A 16,162-nucleotide genomic window follows, 5' to 3' on the forward strand; every position below is an offset into this window, starting at 1 on the left:
AACGTTTACCAGCCTATCAACGAAAGCATACAATGGGCATACGTGTCTGTGTAGTGCCCGCAAAGAAGTTTCACAATTGTATTGTTCCTAACTGAGTGCGAGCGCGCTTACTTTGTTCACAGCTTCAGATGAAGAAATGAAGGTTACGTTTCCCTGAGGCATCGTCCAGGCTGTGGAATAACTCTGCGTATTGTTATGGAAGCATTATGTGAGAGTTCTTCGTCATGGTGTGTCAGTTTTTCTTATTCGTTTCATTTTATTCTCACCCTTACTGGGTGGCCCGAATGGCTGGTTTGCATAACTGCTTATCAATTGCATTCACACAACTTCCGTCGAAGCATTTGCCATGACCCTATGTACAATCACAGACGTCTATGTAGCTGCCGGATGGCCTAGCATTTGCGGAAAGGGGAAGCGCCCTGTGTGTCAAGGTTTCGGCTCACCTAACGATGTCCATGTAGCCAGAATTATTCCGGAGCCCTCCGCTAAGCTGCGCCTCATAGCCCAACGGTAGCGCCGGCAACCGGAACTCAACTATCAATCAATTTCCAGTGCTTCGTACGCTGCTCCACCATAGTCTCACATTTGAAAGTACCTCAAAGTGACATTTATACACCTACTCTGATAGCGTTTTCGAAGTTTCCGATTGACTCGCATAAACTGTCAAAATTTTAATTTCATCAAGCCGGAGAATTTGCTCAACTTCCTAGCCCTTTCTTCCACCGTAATTTTCCTCACATCCTTCGAAACTCCCGAAACAACGTTACTAGTTCTGACTAAAACATTTCCTTTCCACTCGCAGTTCTTTCATAAAACAAGAGCGGCCAGCGCAATGCTCTGGCTTCTAGAGGAGGTGAGTACATGTAGACTTATTTTACAAAGATTTGATTATTTGTCTGGTTATATCATTTGTCCAGTATGCTGGAACAAACTTCCACAGCCGTGTACCAATCATGACGGTGCGGTACGCATGTAAACTCTATACGTAGGGCTCACAACGCAATGTGTACGCGTATTGCTTGTATTTACTTGCGAGGCACGCATGCAAGCAGCAATGCCAGTGCACCGCCACTGGTTACGTCGGCCTCCGCGAGATGGCGGTACTCGTCCATGCTAAACACATGATTTGTATTGGACGTTCCAAACTCTACCTCATTCCCCCCGAATTCAAAGTAAAGCCTCGAGCATAACCAATGTGGGTGCGATTAATAACATCTCTGTTGACACCACCGATGAGAATCGGGTTGAATCGGAAAATACGACACACGCCACTGTTTTTTTCTTCGGCGTGCGGGCGCAGTCTTACAAGCCACGCCATGTCCATGGCCATTTCCAGTGTTGCCAAGCAAAGAAATTAACTGCTAAACTTTTCAATGAATCCCACCGTTTGTGGGAGAATGTATCCTCCTTCCACGGCCACAATCGGAATGAAATCCTAGCAGTACCACCTTTCCACGAACTTGAAATTGTTACTCATAAAATGAGTATATGGGTCAGATTGTTGCACTCAGTCGGTATATAGAATAGGAGAGAGATTGTGTGGATCTGGTGCATATGGTTTCAAACATGTACCTGAAATCGGGGCCACATTGAATCCAGTCATGCAGTTTTGAGTTCCGCTTCGCTCAAACGTTTTACGCTTTTACGTGTTCAAGCTACGCTCGGTTTCAGTGTGGTTTCACTATTTTACAGCACCGAACGCGTATTGTGTCTTGTCAATTCAGGGTGCATGAAGGCACTGCGTTGCCATTCCGAAATTGGGTACCGGCGTAGGGGCAACGACTATCGGAAGCAGTGACGCGAATATTGACTTTTTTTAAAGACGATAGTCTTTCTTGGGCTCCTTAAACCCAGAAATTTTGGTCTGTCTGCATGTCTGTATGTCTGTCCGTCTGTCTGTCTGTGACTCGATTCAGCCACCCGGCCAAAGCAAAACAATGCATGCCCATTAGTCTTATATAGTCACAGCTAAATCTACCCGTCTATGACCGGTGTAAGGTTCATACTTGTCAACATTGTTGAAGAAGAACAAGACATTACGCAAATATGAGACAGCAAATCAATACAGAAGTGATATTTGCAGTGTTCCTTTATAAAAAAATCAAACATGCTTGCTTTTGCGAAATTAAATACTTCATCAACTGCAGAAAAAGAATTCACTTCGCCGTCGCCTACTGTCGCCCGCACCACTATAGCTTCTTGCACCATTTTAAGAAATCAACCGGCAACAGTTACGCAAGGTTCCACTAGATAGGTTCCACGTCCTGCTTGCAACGCACGTGGAGTCGGGAAACGCGGTTCTATAAACGTTGAAGTAGGGCGCCTAGATTAACGCGCGTCTCCGCCGTACAGCAGCGTTCGCATCGAGACACCCCGTTTGGAGCAGTGGAACGCTGGAAATTTAAAATGATTTAAGCAAACCTTTGACCTCTTTACCTTGGGAGGAGCGCGACGCAAGAGGAACAACATGAGAGGTGAGCGGCAAAGCGAAGTGAGGCATTTACTTCGCAATAGCCGATAAAGACTATCGTCTTTTGACGACATTTGCAACGAAAGGAGCAGATACGCGGCCAATTTTTCTAATCCTGCTTCGCACGTCTGAGTTGTGTTTGTCTCCAGAGCGTCCGTTAGAAGTCGTTAGGGTGTTTCGCTTGCGGGGCTTCTCACGTATGCGCAGAAACCACCACGCTTGGTTTAGGGCGAATCGGCCGAGCTTGCGTTTAACCAATGAGGAGCTGTGACGTTGTTAAAACAAACACAACCCGGAATTGCATGGCACATCGCGAACAAGACAGATAATTTCGTTCCGGGTGCGTCGAGGTTTTATGCGTTCCAACGTGTCGCGAGTCGCGACGGCACCCTACCAGTCGCAAGTGATCCACGAGGAGAAGGAGAAAGACCCATCCCAAGAAATCGACGCTGTTTCCAGCCACCAATGACGCGCTTTGCTGTTGCTATATACCTAGTGTTATTACTGTTTCAATATTTTGAACCTCTTCTTGCCCCAAATTGGTACACCTATCATCTTCCGTTGCATTGCAGGCTGAGTCGTCCTCAATTTAAGTTGAACCCTTTTAGTGAGCCTCCAAGTTTCGCCTCCGGTAGGTGAGTTACGGTAAGATGCAGCTGTTATATACTGTCGTCTTCAGGGAGAATGGTAGGCTGACATTCATTACTGAAAATGTCCGTCGGCTGTACTTTGCCCCATTTTTATCTATCTAATTATCTCTACCTCATCGTTGGGATCCTGGGCCACTACTTGACCTAAGTAGGTATATTCGCATACATCTTCCACTACCTCGCCACCTATCTCAACTATCGGTTGTGTCCCGAGGCTAGTGCTCAATAGACTATGACTATCTTGTTAATCCACGGGGAAGCATGGATAACGAAAACTATTGAATGGCCGGGAGCAGTAACGCGCTACTTTAATTCAGCGTGGGAGGAGACCAGGGTGCCAAAGTTGCCTATAACTATGTCAGTCGATGGTGCGCACCTTGTGTCTCATCCGTTTATCAAATATGGTGGAGACACGGGGCGGAGGCAATTGCGGACCTCTTTAACCCTTGCGGGGGCCTAAAGGGTGTTGGTCCATTTCGCTGGGGCTGCTGCCATGCCCCTGTAACCCTGCTTCTGGGGAGCGCGAGTCTCGACTTACGGAGGGTGGTAGAACTGGCCCTCCGGGGTGGCCCCAACCTCCACGAGGTTCCCGCTGGGAAACGGCGGAACTTCCGAAAAGGGGTGAAGCTAGGCCAATAGGGGTCACCCACTGGCTGTGCGGCAGTTGGACAGCAGTCGCAGGGGTGGAAATGTGAGTACCGTTACTTGAGCAGAACGGGCAATTTCCCGTGGATCTGCGCACCCCCCTGCCGAGAGAGCGGGCGGTTTCGCTTTCGGTCTTTCCGTCACACCTTGAGAAGAGACCGGTTGGACCTCTGCGAGTGGGATGGAGTGTTAGTCGCCGGCACCGTCGTTGCTCCGCGAGGGCGTCGGTGTTGCCCTCCCCCTTGCGTTCAGCGGGTGAACCTTGCAAGTCGGTCTGGGTCCACGTGGACTTGTCCACGAGAATCATGGTGCAGGCCTTCTGGTTCAAACCCGTGCGACTGATGGGTTAACAGAGTGTAACCTGCAGGTGTGGACTTTCGGATTGCCGGAGGGATCTGTCCCCTCTCCGGGCGGTCTAGTGCCCCGTGTCTCCGTCTTCAGGGATGTCTCTCTTGGTTGCCCACCTGAGGCCGGTCGACGATGTGTAGACCGCCCGTTCTCAATGACGAAACATGCCTCGGACCATTGAGGCGAATCTCCATGGTTCTGGTACGTCTGGCATGGCAACCTGTGAATACAAGTCAGAGGCCTTCCCCCCCAGGGAAGTAGCAAGCCCAGGATCAATTACTCAGGCCGACCTATTCTCCTTTTCAATAAACATTTACTCTCTTTTTCTCACCCGTATTCTTACGTAATGCTCGTCTACACCCTCATTCCACAATGCCTGCATAACCGCTGTGGTTTCGACCGAGTAAAATGTTTTCTCATTATCTATGAAGGCTATATGTACGGGTTGGGTATATACTCCGCGCATTTAGATATCACCTGATTGATTGTGTTAATATGGTCTATTGTTGAATAGCCTTTACGAAACCTTGCGTGGTTGTTAGGCTGAGGGAAATAAATTGTGGCAGATATTCTGTTAGCGATTACCGTGCTAAATGCATTGCAGATGACTCACAGTAAACCTATCGTCCTGTAATTTTTCAAGTGATTCATATCACCTCTCACATGGATTAGGATGATGTTCGCGTTTTTCCAAGATTACAGCACACTCACGGTCATTAGGCATTGCTTACGCAGGTTTACCAGTTTTTCTAGTGCAACTTGCCTGCCATCCTTCAAGAAGTCTGCTGATATCCTATCGTCACCAGGTGCTTTGCCACCTTGCATTTCTTCAAAGTTTTGTTTAATTCTTCGGTCGTTACTGGTTGGATGTCTACCTCCTCTGAACTGAACTCTCCTGAACACGTTGAATAACAAGAAAATGGAAGGAGTGGGTCAGCGAAAACACGCTTTTTAAGGTCATATAAGTGGAATTTAATGGAACAAAAGTGTGTTCGAAGGGCGTGTGATGCGAAAGCACGATAACCATTGGTCATTAGGGTAACTGAGTGTATCTCTAGAGAACGCAAGCGTGGCAGGGTTGGCAGAAAGTTATATGGGGAGATGAGATCAAGACATTTCCGGGGATAAATTGGTTGGAGTTTTAACAGGACCAGCATGATGATGATGATGATGGTGATGATGATTCTAAATCTTATCCACACGGCTACTGTTTGTGTTACTACGTGTCTTAGGAATCTGGGAAGACAAGCGTTCCTCAAACGAGGTTATTTGAACTAAATTACGGAAGTACGAAACAATGTATCGCATCCTAGCTAAAAAAAACGCGAACTGTTGTGCGTTCTGCGAACTTCTAACTGCGCAGCCGTCCTCGGGGATTTCCAAACGTCCTGAAACACCATTCGACAAAGCTGTGGGGCCATATGGTCGCTAGCAGCAAATTTCAATAGTTTCTAGGAACAATTCAGTATTTATGCGCGCTTTGAAAACGAAAGACTGTCATATTTACACTGGTACCTTTTTGAACGTCTACACGTCTCCACTTCAGCCAATCTACTTCCCCATTCATAAAAATTTTTATTCATAGTAATCTACCTCTATTCATTCTAATACATCTCAATGCACTTTAGCCCGCGGTTATCCATCTTAATCCACCATATTTAATTTCAATCTCTATTAGTCTCAACGTTATCAACGTTAATTCATCTTATCCAGCCTTATGCTCAGCTTATTATCCTTACTACGAATGACTGAATAATCATTGTCATCTCTTAAACAAATTGGCCTGCATTGGTTTGTTTTAAGTGCGAATGCACTTCTTAAGTGAGCCTGAATCGTCCGCCGCCGTCGTCCGCATAGCAACAGCTGCGGGTGCGCGCGCTCCTCGTCTTCCCTAGCAACGGGGGGAGATGGGCGCGCGCTAACTCTCCTCCTCCTCTCTCCGCTCAGTGACTGCGGGTGTTGGGCGCCTCCTCTCCACTTCGGGCGGGAGAGCTCTCGCTCGCGTAGCCGGCGCTCCGCATTCCGACGCGTGAGGGCGCTCGTGTAGCCCTCGCCGTAACGGCGGGCGCGACGCGTGAGGGCGCTCGTGTAGCGGTCGCGTGGCGCGGGAGGGTATTAGTCGAGCGCGCGCCGTCGTCGAGAGCGGTCGCTGGTCCTGCATCTCGATAACGATGATGGCGGACCGGGCAACGGTACCAGCATTAACGAGTGAAATATCTTTCTTTGTAGTTGTGTTCGTGTGTGTAATCTCTCAACTACTCATTAAGATCACGATATCCACCGTAATCGCGCAATCAACAACCGTGCATTCGCACTTACACACTCTACCCCTCGGGGAAGTGCGAGGGAAGTTTTCGGTTTTAACACCACTTATGTGCACACCTAAGTCATTCAAGGAACCTTCCGATGGGACGTAGAGCAGTTTTGCCTTAATTATTCTTCGGCCGCAACATGTTTTTTGATGCGATTCTTCCGTCGCTTGTAGCCGCCAGGCTGAGGACGTCGAAGGGTGTAATTTTGGCACACTTCATCGTAAATATTTCTGTTCACACTTTAAACTCGCTCGTGTTTCACCAAACATACGAAGGATTGTAGCGCCATCTGTTGAGTGAACAAAAACGTTCTAAGGCTAGTTAGGATGACCCTCGTGAGTCCCTGTCCAAACATGCCTGCAAACATTCCTTTAGTACCTTTCGGAAGGAATTGAATACAAACAAAAACCATCCACTCCACCGCCTAACGACGAAGATTCTTGAGCGAGAAGTTTCCTAATGATGGATTATTTGGTTGGCCAATCACACACTGCGGGGATATGCTACTCTGGATGTACGCGCCCCTTTTCTAGACTACCCACATCAACTGTCGGGTGCGCACTCCGCAGGCTTAACATTTGTGCTTGAGGTGTACGACGTAATGTTTGGGTTTGTGGTATACGTATGCGTTTAGATGAATTGAATCGATACTGACAATACCTGAGAATACCGCCCTTGCTTCTCTTCTACTATACCATTTTTGCGTTTCTCTCCTGGATCTCGCATCTTCCACTCACAGCGCGAGCCACGCACTATTCCGCAACCTTTATGTTATGATTGCGGGTGTTTGGAATTTTGTTAGGCCGGCACATAGCTGCCTGAAGCTCCCAATTCCTGCCCAGTCCCCAAACTGTTTATATGCAACAAAGAAAGGAAGAACTAAAAAGCCACTGTTGTTCTATGCAATTGTCAGCCAGTTAGATGCGGGTGGAGATAGAGACTGAGACAAACTTTATTTAGAGGAAGTGTCTCTAGGAGAATCGAAGTCAGAATGGTGGTGGCAGTTAACTGGCTGAAGGACAATCCCCTCTTGGACGTCTTCTCATTGACTTAGGTTGGTGGTCCCGTGGTAGCCGTAGGCTTATACCGTAGGCTTATACGTTTGCCGGACTTAGTCCATGATGTTCTGCACGCAGTAGCTTGGAAAGAAGCTTTTAATAAGAGGTGGGTCCTGCTGTGTAAAGACGTATGCCACGGTGTTCCACCAGCTACGCATTGAACGAAACAAGAAATACAAGAATCAAGCACAACAAGAATTTTCGTTTCATTCAGTTAGTCTAATAGCGGCTGAAAACTGCGTCAATTTCGGTCGTCTCTCTTCCTCAATATGGTGTAGCCTAAACCGTAAAGTAAAAACGTCACAGGGAAGCAGGATCTTGAAGCAAAACTGAGTCGAGAGCCCGTTATGTGTGGCCCAACAAAATCTGATGAAAGTAACCGCAGGCACCCTTTCGTAATTTCGGAGGTTTCGTGGTTTCGAAAGCACGGTTATAAGAACGCTGCAGCTTATAACATTCCAGGACGGAATCTAAGTGAAACACGACAATCCGTAAATGGCTCAAGGGGTGAACATAGTATTCTACAATTTGGAGATGGAGGCCAGGTTAAACATTGTGCAATCCGCACATGGCTCAAGGGATGAACGTAGGCATGCCTGGGATGGAAAGTCGATGATAATTACACGACGTATCGCACGAAGATTGGAGTCCTCTACGGCATTGATTAGTCATTCCGCAGGCAGAATCCTTAGAAGTAATAATTTATTTTCTACGTAAAGTACATGTTAGAAAATTCTAGAAGGATTTGGCATACGTTTTTTATCGTCCCTTATTATAACTAACATTTTTGGGGACTGTTTTCAGCTCCTGCGGAACACTATACTTTGTTTCTGTAAATACAAGGAGCAGGAGTGCGAATTCTCTCTAGGGGAAACATTCGCAAATTTCAAGCAAAGGAGACACAACTCGCACATGAAAGCATCGCTTATTGCAAAGTAATGCACTGAAATAATTGAAGCAAATTATAAGCGTCTTCTTGGACGTTTCGTTGGGGTTGGGCGCGGCGGTCTAGCCACAAGCTCGAGGATTGATCACAAGCCGTCTATCGGTTCTGTAGTTAAAATATTGTTCCTAATGCGTTTTTGTTGGCTAACAAGAAAGTACGCCCACGTCTAATGTAATTAAAACACGGTCGCCCACAGTAATAATTTATTTTTAATAGAGAATCTGTTGTAGGTGGCACTAATGTGTGGCGCGTAAAGTTTAACGCGTTAAAAATACGAGAAAAGGCCGACGGTTCGGGAGCGCGTGCCTCGCGGCGACAGCCCAATTTCCCCGGCTCACGCAGTGGTGATGTGTCCACTGCTCATTTAGAGATCTCATTTATTCAACCTTTGAAATTTTCATAAAACTAGGTGGCTACCAATCTCATCTTAATATGAGCCACTACGATAACACTCTCAACGCACCGGATGTTAGGACTATTGTTGTAGCTGGGGTTTTGTTGTATATGTTTGCCTTGTTGCTTGTGGTGTTTGACGTGGGACTATTGTTCAGCTCCCTCTTGCTGGGGGTGCCCGAGTAGCATTTGCTTCCGCATAACTAAGAAGGTGCCGACATAAAACAGTGGGTATAGCACTCAGGTGGTGCAGTGCAGGCTCGGGTTCGCATTAAATCGGATGACGCATACGCATTTCATTTATATTGTTTTTAATGCGGTGGCTACTTTCTTTACATTACGACGACGGCGTTTTTTTGCAAAACGGGAACCTTGATTATTTCACCTTAAATTTGGGTTTGAGGGACTTACGCTCCGCGCTACCCCTAGGTGACATCCCCATGTCCACCCGGCACCGATGGCATACTACGCGGAAGTGCATCATGAGTAAGAGTTAAGGAGTTAACACTGTATTGAAGATATCTTTTGTAAGAAATTGTGAGATTAAGAGGATTCTCGAGCCTTTGTGACTCGGGTTCCAGACGGTTCAAGAGAAGCCGGGGCTGAATAATTGCACCTAATGAAAACAATAGATATTGGCCTGGAAAAATGGGAAAATTGCCTTTTGAGAGAATATAAATTACATTACTTACATTGCTACAGCCTCCTCGTCTGCCAAGGAACATCAATAGAGTTACAAAAAATTAAAATATAATAAATAACTCGCTGGCTTTATTTTGATGTAATAGTATGCCAGCCAGACTGATTTTTCTTCTTGTCCAATCTCAATGGGCGTGTGTCCCTGTCTCAGACCCTCCATGACAACCAAACGGCCATACTCGGACATTCCAGAACGGACAGTGACCACCTTGACTCCGATCAGCTGGACTATTCTGGGAGGTGAAATGGGTCAGGCACTGCGACGGCCAATGAAAGGTTGGTGCTTTCATCAATCACCTAAAGGGTTCAATATCTTATCTGCTAATGGAAACACTCGCACTTATGCCTGCCGTTCCAACCCAAAAGGTAATAGCGTGAGTAACATCGGTTTATTGGAGGTTAGCACGACCACGGGCGGCGCTACGAAGCGCGTGTCCGTGACGTCGGCTTAGGGCTACTTGCCTTTGTAGTCTGCTTCACCCGGGCTCTCTCTCCCTGGTGTTTTTTTGCGCTGGGCTAAATCTTGATGCTTGTTTTTATCTTTTACCTTTTTATCTCCATAATGGACGGAAAACGCCGAATACACTAACGCAAGGCGAAATTTAAAGTAGAGTTTTTATACCGCTTAAATAGAAACATTCCCAGCGTTGTCCCATTCCCCGCATAGCCGGTTCTGTGCGGAACAAGACTAGTCGGAGCTAGGCGTCCACTTCAGTATCGAGTAATTTTTCCAACACAGGAAACAGCCGGCTGTTAATCACCGGCAAGAGTGAACATTCAAGCAAAAACAAATTTCAGGCCTACGGGGTTCTCGGTTTTGGCAGAAGTGTTTTTCTGGCTGCCTAAACGCGAAAGTATTGTTGTGAGTGTACTCCTGTTCGTCTGTCTGTACCTCGGTTCGCCCTACCAGCCCAAACTCAAATCAAATTTTCAACATCGAGTATAGAAAGGCTAAACCTTTTAAAAATTGAAAAGTCTGGTAGCATCATTTATATTTAAATTTGAATTTGAATTTATCTGATTTTGTGTTACAACAAGAATGTGTACAATACAAGATTTAAGAAGGAGGTCGCAGAGTCAGAGACTGAAGGGGGACCCCCTGTTATTCACCAAATAGACGGAAACACGCATTACAAGCTGAAATATATTATTCAATAAAACGCAAAATAATATCAGCAAGATAAATTACGTTATATATGCAAGAAAATAATCACCAAGAAACTTATTAGCGACGCAAGAAAAAAGCAACAAAGCTAATATCAGCAAGATAAAATACAGTTTATATGCAAGAACATCGTAAGCATGAAGCATATTATAAGTGCTGGAAAAAAGAAACAAAACCAATATCAGCAAGACAAAATACCGTATACATCTGAGAGCATAATAAGCATGAAGCATATTAGCAATGCAAGGAAAAAAGAAACAAAACTAATACCAGCAAGATAAAAACGGTATGTATGCAAAAACATCGTAACCAAGAAAGATATCAGAAATGCAAGGAATAAAGAAACAAAACTCAACATGACACAACCCAGTCAAAGTATTCAGGTTGGGATAAGAAAATCCGTAAATTATTTGTAAATGTATAGACAGTACGGGATGTTTTAATAGAGAGCGGTAGGGTATTCCAAAAGTGTATAGCCAAAACATTTCCGAAGTTCGTATGTACTATCGCCAATAAATAGTTGATGTTCAAAGAAACTCGAGCGCATTTACCACGATGAATTTCGTCAGTACTAATTAACTGAAGGGGGCGGTGTCATTATTGAAATTATAAATTAATAGGCAATGGGAGTACTTAACAAGTTCTGAAACCAACAAGATAATATGAGCACGAAGCAAAGAAACTGCGTTCGAGTAGAAATGGCTAAAGGTTACAATTCAAATAGTTTGATTTTGAATATGTTTCCTTGGAGATAAATGAGTTTTGAATGTATTTCCCCAAAATGATAAGCCATATCATATGTGGCTGGGTAAGAATTCCTAGTAAAGTGATATAAGGATGGTTCACTAAAAAAGGAATGAACTTTATAGAGCACTGTAACTCTGTAAGCTGTTTTTCTTGCTATTGATGCATTATAGTTAATAAATTCGTTTAGGTTCTACGACAAAAAATGCACTCTGTCACAGGGAAAGAGTACACTAGAACCTGGCGTAATGCAAGGACGTTCGAGATGGGTCCTTTGATGTGACGTGAAGGTCATGAAGTGTGATTTGGCAGCATTAATGTTCAACAAGTTATGTTGGCACCATATCATTAGATCAGATGCATCTGTATTAAGTTTATCTACTAATAAACCAAGCCGCTTATCTGACGTAAACATTATTGTGTCATCGGCGTGAGGTATGCTGTTACAATAATTTACACAAAGACGAAGATCATTAACGTAAATTGGAAGCAATAATGGGCCAAGAATTGACCCCTGCGGGACACGAATATTTCTTATCTTCGTCCGTGAGTAACGATTTGCCACACATACGACTTGTTCTCTATTAAGCAGGTGATTTTGGATTAGGTTGATGGTAGGGCGGTTATACCAATCGATTTAAGTTTGTTAAACAGTATCGTAAGGTTTACAGAATCAAATGCCTTTGAAAAGTCAATAAACAATGCGGGAAAAAATTATCCCGTAACTATTGCCGCTTTGATTTTATGGGTTAAAGATATTAGGGCGAGGTCCATTGAGTAACCATCCCTGAACCCAAACTGATACTGCGACTGCATATTAAATTTGTTTAAGTACTGCACTATTCGTCCAACTAAGAGCTTTTCTATTATTTTACTAAACATTGACTTAATGGCAATAAGGCGATAGTAAACACATGGAACTTGCCAGTGCTAGATACCGGAACTTTAGACAAAATGCCTATTTTTCCTCTAGTCTGTATCAAGCCTATTTAACATATAAGCACGAACTAAGGGAAGAGAAGCATTTTAAACAAGTGTATTGCGCCTATAATGCCTATTCTCACTATTTCTGGTTTTTAGGGGCTATTTTTACTATGTAGACTTTTTGGCCCCTATAAATTTCTTTTTAGTGTTAAACATGCCTTTTCTGGATAGTTTGAATCGGTGTCCTGGAGGGACTCTTTTCACTTAAGAAACCCGCAACGGGGTGTTTGTGTGACGCTGTTTCAACAAAAACTCCGCGGGTCGTATCAAACACGCCGAGAAGCGCAACCCGTGCCCAAACCGCAACCACCTCGAACTTGCCACCTCGGCCGAGCCGCTAGAGAAACCCGTGCGCAGCTACACCGCAGCCAAGATCACCGACGTCACCCTTTTCTGCACGAAATATTTTTGTACTAAGTGTTTCTTACGTACTGTGCCCGCAGACCAACAGCGAAAACTTCGGCCGGTTGCCCTATTTATTGCTAACGCAATAAGAAGAAACCGCGGCCAAAAAAAAACCGAACGCGACACAGCCGCGACCTGACCGATCAAGGTGAAACACGCCTCCTGGAAGAATCCACGTGCAAATATCAGACACCAAATTTTTAAGGTGACGCCACTAAAACGTGCACAGTCAGCCTCCGACAACAGGTACACTGCCGGCTTGCAAGATGCAGTGCATGAACTCCAAGAATGAACGAGAAACGCAGGTTAGGAACGGGGATCTCAGCACTTTACAAGTAATCTAGTAGTGACACCCGTCATGTCCCTGGCCTAGTAATCCTTAAGCGCATTTGAAACGTAGCCTTAAAGGAATTAGTTCAAAAGAATCTTGCTTGCAGTCTACTGTTGATAATCGGCATATACTGCACAGTCACTGAAGGGTGTTATTCTCGCCGCTCAGCTAATCATCTGCATCTGCTCGACAAAATGGCTCAATAATTTTCAGAGAATTATTGCACTTCACTGTACTATCCATTGGATTCATCGGTCTTGTGAAGAGCCGGGAAGGTTGTTCTGCTCCGTCAATGAATAATCAGTTGCAGTCCAGATCTTTCTTCCAAGCGCCGGTATGTCTTCAAGCGGCAGTTTCCGAGTTTCCCTCTTCTACCACCGCCCGTTGTTCCACTTCCAGGAACTCGACTGAGTGCTGAAAACACACAAAACACTCCGGTTCTATCAACAGCTTTGCAATCACCAAAAGCGTGACCGCCCAAAGTATTTGTCTGCTCAGGTCATTTGGGAGGTCCAGCACAGATCCGCCACCATCTCCGAAGAACCGTTTGAATAAATCTGTTTGGCATCAAATTTCTGGAATCCGTGGGGTAAAATATCTGCCGAATGTTCTCATCGGCAAACGTTTTCATATTCCAGGTTGAATGATGTCATGGAGCGTCCAAGAGTACAAGAGCGCTCCCCAACTTTGTGGACGTGGAGCGTTGTTTTTTTCGCACAGAATTATCGACTGAAAGCAGCTACAACTAAAGCAGCATATCATTTCCATCGGTGTCGTTTTTTATGGCCTTCAGTTCTTTCTTTTGGTGGTGAGTCCCACTGTATTTCACATCAATTTTAAAATGGCAGCTTTTGTGAGGCCTATTTTCCCGAAAAAAATAAAATTGCTTTTCTTTAGCACGATTTGTTCGCGGTTTCACTGCAAGTAATCAAAAAATGTGCTAAAATGTGCTTCTGAAGTAAATACGAACTCAGCCTATATATGCCTAAACAAGAGTATTTAGTGCCCTTATTTTAGTGCCCTAAATGGCTATTTTCAGTGCCTATTATAGGCTCCTAAAACCTGAATTTTTCGTGCCCAAAGTTCCGGTTTCTCCTTATTACCTTCCTTGAAAAGAGGAACTAGTTTGGCTTTTTTTCAAAGCGGTCGGAAACAGGCCTGTTCTGAAGATAACGTTAACGATGTATGAAAAAGGTCCCAAAAAAGATTGTGCGATAAGTTTTATATGGTAAGAATAAAGTTATTAAGGCCGGCACCAGTTTTCTGGGGGGTGCGTATGACAGTACAAACTTCCTCGGGCGTTGTAGGAAAAAGAAAAAAAAACTGGGGAGAGGCGGGGGTAATTTCGCGGAAACATGACATCAGGATGAGCTTGTTTGGGAGCGAAAGCATCCGCAGAGACGTTTGCTATGTCCTGTGGATCATTGTAACTGACGGTTTCAGTATTAACCGTGGTTAGTAGAGCGTAAGACGTTGTAGTACAGTTTTTAACGTTTTTTCAAGTCTTAAGTTATGTGGTGTTTGTTGTCGTTTTATGCATGTTTTCTTTTTTGCGCATGAATCTGAGAAGACCACTTGAAATTAAGTCGTTCCGAGGGCTAGATAATGTATTTGGGCGCGTAGTTATGGTTGCTGACTCTAGTGCAAAAGTAATAATATTATCAGAAAAAGTATTAAATTCTTCATCAGGGTTCTGTCTCAAAGTTACTGCTCCCCAATTCGAAGTACGGGTGATTTCTACGATAATCGGTGCATATACCTAGCGATTTGTAACGGCATGTTATCTTCATTGACAGAGGAATTGATTCGGACAAAACCAGGGTAATGATCAGTTATGGAAAGTTCGAGTACACCAGCACTGGGGGGAATTATCACGTTCGATAATACGTGGTCTACGAGCGTACTCTGTCTGTTATTGACACACCGGGCTAGGATGGCCACGATGCATTAGAACTGATGACTATTGACACAGTTTTTATACTCATTGCAAGGGTCATTATTTTTGAATAGGTTAATGCTTATGTCTCCCAAGCAGATTGCATTTTTGCGTTCTGATGATAGTCCATGAAATGTATCAAATAAAGCTATGGGAAACTCGTTAATGGAAGTTGTCGGCGAACGATAAATGCATCCGATGACCAAGTTTTTTCTATCCTCTAAGTATATCTGTTTAACGAATTCAATCCAAACAGACTCGCAGTTGGCTTGCTTAACTTCCAGGTCAAGACGACTGCGGTACTGGAGTGATGACGAAAAAAATGCCTGCACCGCCTTGGCTGTCAAAATAGTTCAACAGCAACGAACCCATTAGGCATACTTAACCAAAAGCAGGAACGCACAATTGTTACTATCATTGCTCTTTTCCTTGGTAAAGACATTGGCTCGATTTTGGTATTTCAACTAAAAAACGCGTTCAGAAGATTGCTTTCACCGATAATTGCATGTAGGGCTCGCGTTAGAACACGCACCTTCAGGATGTAGCCCGTGCCCAAAAGCAACGTAAGTTTCGAACAGGTGACGTGTGATAAGCGCGAACGTAGCAACGGTGAATTGACTCTAGCATACCTCCACACTGATGATCGTAGGAGGAGTGAGACGGGAGATTATTGGCAATATAGGTGGACGGGGAGAAAGGCGAGGCATTCGCCTTATGGCGACAGTTGCAGAGAATCAAACAGATACGCGGTCATTTCCTTTCTATTTAAACCGAGCCCGTCTCTCCGATCTTAGGTACGCATAACGTGTTGCAGCAAATAGGAATTTAGTTGCCCTTTGGTTGATGCGAACAACGCCAACGCACGCTTTTTGCTCATTCGGCCATGGAATGCCATCGAATCAAGAAGCCCAAAGCAAAGTTTTTCCGTCATACTGTAGGCGATTACTTCAAAATATGTTATTGCCGGCTCCTATTTTGTAGCATTGGGCAGCCTTACGTGCGGAGCGGGAAAAAATAGAAAACTCCGTGCGGAGTTCATGGCTGATACTAGAACTTCCCTAAGAACGCCATACCGC

This window comes from Haemaphysalis longicornis, unplaced genomic scaffold (assembly GCF_048455015.1).
Source record: "Haemaphysalis longicornis isolate Haplotype H1 unplaced genomic scaffold, Haemaphysalis longicornis Haplotype H1 scaffold_61, whole genome shotgun sequence".
Taxonomy (NCBI): Eukaryota; Metazoa; Arthropoda; class Arachnida; order Ixodida; family Ixodidae; genus Haemaphysalis; species Haemaphysalis longicornis.